Here is a 4,615-nt window from a genome sequence, read left to right on the forward strand (position 1 = left end):
TAAAGATGCAGTTCAGATAAAAGGTAAGACATGAAGTTAGTAGAAACAAAACCAAGATAAACATCCCATATTAATCTATAATGATCAATATATCATCATACAAACATTGCTTCAATTTATCTTGCTTGATACAATCATAACGTGCATAATTTTGATGAAATTCCCTAGTTGCATTCTCATAATGGAGCTCTGACCTAAATCAATAGTGTTAGCACATAGGTATTCATCACATGACCTCAAGTGAACATCTATACCAACAACATATATCACATAACTATTGGCAGCCCAATTCAAATAATCATCCCAATTATCTCAACAATCTATTTTCCCATATTAAAGCAAACTCACACAATACACGACATGTATCAGATTAAACTTAAATCAATTTCCTATAATAAGCGTATAATTCCATTACAAGAACTAATCATATAACAATTTCAAGACACTCATAGCAACATATTATGGCAGGGAGCTTCCCTAGCATGCGCAATGACTTATTTGCATTCTTCCACTAGCACATGCAACCATCTTCTTCTAGTTCAACATACCAAGTAAATGATTTAATACATAAGAAAAGCATACATAGAGGCTAGATCTATGTAGTAAGAACAAGTTCATGCATAATTAGTTATGTTTAAGATAGATGATTACCTCTGACATAGTAACACCAACCAAAAAGCCAGTAGAGCACATAATTAAACCAACCAAAGAACAGAAGAGCACAACAACAAGAATTACTATTTAAAAACCAACAATAAACAATGATTAAGCTTCAACAAAATTGAAATTGAAATTAAAAAATTAAGTACCTGAAAACAAAACCATATGAAGCAGCAAAGAGAGCAACGAACACATTATGAAAACTACAAACAAGAACTACAACTTCTGTTTGAGCTTTTAATCTAATCTTACTGCTACCAACATCCACTAATCTCATAGTCTTTTGTAATTTTTAAAAGAATCATAATCAAACAATTAACTAAAGAAATTCAAAAAAGAAAGGAAGTGAAGCAAAGATGTGTACTCACGGCATCCCAATATGCAATGGGAAGGTTGATGGATTCTTGGGCGATGCTAATGCTTCGGACGACATTAGCCACAAACCTAGCCATCTGGGCAAGTAAGATTCGTCCAACCAAGAGTATCCTGCATAAAATCCATTTCATTTAAATGAGAAAACAGAAAAAAAAAATTCACTAAATAGTAGAGGGCACACAAGGTGTTTTCGTTTATGCCTCAAAAGAATGAACTAACCAAAAGTAAAGTGAAGAACTGAGAGGTTTACTTGTTGTAGAGAGTTTGTGGGATAATACTTAGCTATTTACTTTTCGAGACAAATTGTCAGATACTTACCAATTTAGAGTTATAGTTTACCAAATCGACAATGAAGAACTAAACCCTGAAATATGAAAAAAAAGTGAGTTAGACAGAGAAAGAGCTTCATTTTGGAGACAAATACAAACTAAATTTATTCAGAAGGAGCAACTTAAAGATCAACATCAAACATTATCAAAGGCGCTGCATCATCGTCGTGGTCCGCCATTGTAGGAAAGGTGTGAGTGAGAGGGGGAGGGACGTGGTGTGAGTGAGAGGGAGAGACAGAAAGAGGCGGGTTCAACTAGGGTAAGTGGAGTGAATGGCTGTAGAATGTTAAACGAGGGAAATTAGCGCGAAAATTACTAAAAACACAAAGGGTTGCAGTTTTACTATTAACCACAGTACTTTAGTGTGTAGGGTTGCAGTTTTTGGGCTAACCCCAACCTTTTTGTGTTAAAGGCTGCGATATTCAGATAACGGCATCCCTTGCACCGCAGTCCCGTGCTAGTGGTTTATCATTGGGTCAATAACCCTTCCCGGTTCCTCTTTTTGTGCTACTCCTAGGGCCATCCTACCTAACTATAGATTGGTGCCCATAGGGCCGGTTTTGAAGGGTGCCAGCTTACGAGCTTTTGCCTTTTTTTCCACTAGTGTATCTCTTGGTTTTAGAACTTGTGATGTTGATTCATGCATTTATGTGAGAACTGTTTCTTCCGATTATGTGATTATTGCTCTTTTATGTTGATGATATGCTCATTTTTGGTACTAGTATATGCGTTGTTAACTCAACAAAGTCCTTGCTCAAATCTTCCTTTGACATGAAAGATATGGGTGAGATAGATATGATTTCGGTAGTTAAAGTTGAGAAGACTACTTCTGGTTTCAAACTTAGTCAAGCTCACTATATATGTTGAAAAGGGTCTTAAAAAGTTTGGTTATTTTAATGTGGAACCCGTTTGAACTCCCTATGATGCTAGTATATCTCTGAAGAAGAATACTTCTAATAGTGTCAACCAAGTTGAGAATGCTAAGATTATTGAGAGTCTTATGTTTTTGATGAATTATTCTCGTTCCGATATAGCTTATACAGTTAGCAAATTGAGTAGGCATACTCATAACCCCATTCATGATCATTGGAATGCTTTGCGATTCGTTTGCTTAAGTATCTTAAAGGGTTTATGAGTCTTAGATTGTGTTATAGTGTTCATCCTCCTATTTTGGAGGGATGTTGTGATGTTAACTGGATTTCGAAGATTGATGATAGGAGCAGCAGTGTCTTGGAAATCCTCCCAACGGACGTGCATTGCAAAGTCTACAATGGAGTTTGAGTTTATTGCTTTGGAGATGGATGATCGGGAAGCAGAGTGGTTGAGAAATTTTGTAGCTGATGTTCCTTTGTGGGAAAAGCCAGTGCAATCTATTTTACATCATTGTGACTCACAAGCGGCCATTTATATTACCAAGAATAAGACATATAATGGCCTGGCAATAGTGGCATACGCTTAAGACATCATTTTTTTTGTAATTTGTTCAAATTTGGTTAATCTCTCTTGACTATGTGAGGTCAAATAGAATTTAGTGAATTCATTGACTAATGTCTAAACAAAAAACTAGTTTAAGAAACTTTTAAAGGAATGGGATTGAATAATATGGGGTGACAACTTTAATCCTCAGATAAATGTTAAATTAAATAAAAAATATTTAAAATTAAATAAAAATAGATTCATAATAGTTAAGATTAAAAACAATAGAATTTGGATACACTAAATTACTCGTTAACATAATTTGGCTATTTTCAATGTCAATCATTAATATTTTTTGTCAAATAGTGTATATAATAAAATAAAATGTCAAAAAATATTTAATTCATCTTATTTATTATCACATTTGATGACATACAAATTAAATACAAGTCTACCACATAAAAAAATTAACTTGTGCATTGCACGGGCATCAAAAACTAGTTGATAGTTAAAGTTGAGATTTTATGGTTTAAGTTGAGGATTTACGAAGAATTTTCTTCAGGATCTAACTTAATAAATAAGACATTAATCTTAACATTGGATGCAAAGTATCCCTATTGATTGCTTTAAAGAGATTTAACAGGCTACCCTTTCTAACATGATGCATTTTTTAAGGAGCTTATTTCCTTAGTTACTCCACAGTTAAGCGTGTTTGGATAGGAGTAGTCTTAAAAAGGGTGACCCCTAGGAAGTTTCGCTGGGTGAGCATGAGTGAGGACAAAATGTGTTAGAGAACTTGTGATGGTTATTGAGGTGGCAATATACTCGACTCTATGACTGCATGCTGATTGTATATATAATTAATCCAAGGTTAGCCGCCTAGTGGGGGGGATTTTGGGGATATATCACCAGATGCAATCGAATATGTGATTAGTTTCCATTCTGGGGTGACCCACAGGTTGTTATGGTCGAATATGTGGAGTCGTGAGTCGCAACGAGGGCATTGATGTCCTCAAGTGGGGGTGTATATAATACCTCTCATGAATGCATTAAAGGGATTTAACATGATACTCATTTCAACATGATGCATCTTTCTTAAAAGGATCTTATTTCCTTAGTTACTCCACAATTAAGTCTGAGGAGTCTTAGGATGGGTGACCTCCTGGGAAGTTTGTTGGGGTGCTCATGAGTCAAGAAAAAATGCGGTGGAAGAACTTGTCTTGGTTATTGAGGATAATTGTTGGTTTTGGATGCGCATTGGTGACAATAGACTCGACTCTGTATGAGTTAGATGTTACATTGAAAGTTGTGGAACTTGTAAAGGAGTTAAGGCCAGAGTTAGGAGGAGTTATTTGTGTGTCTCTAAATTAATAAGTTGGACATTTTCTTATCTAAAGCGTGCTTGACTGACAATGGTGTATGAGTGCTATCTAAGTTCCATACCGGTCCTCATGGAATAACGTTGACCATCATGATCAACTCGTCCAAGGAAATACCACATTGACTAGAAATGAGTCAACTACGATACCAGCATCCATATAAATGTCTGCTACACAATCGGAAATCTACTAATGTTCTTTGCTGACTTGGGCCTGATCCAATAGATACTCTTTGAGGCCTATCGGCCTAAAGATAAGTATGAAAAGAGAATAGAACTGTATCCAACCAATAGGAGCATTGTCCAATCTAGCTTGGGACATTGTCGTCTCTTGTAAATACTCATGACCTGAGTCGTAGAGTACGTTCACATTACTAATATACTTTACATGTGATATATCGGCTTTAACACTTTACTGACTTAGGCATCAGAGACACGTTGCTCGAATCAACCCTTG

This window comes from Beta vulgaris, chromosome 2, assembly GCF_026745355.1.
Source record: "Beta vulgaris subsp. vulgaris cultivar EL10 chromosome 2, EL10.2, whole genome shotgun sequence".
Lineage (NCBI taxonomy): Eukaryota > Viridiplantae > Streptophyta > Magnoliopsida > Caryophyllales > Amaranthaceae > Beta > Beta vulgaris.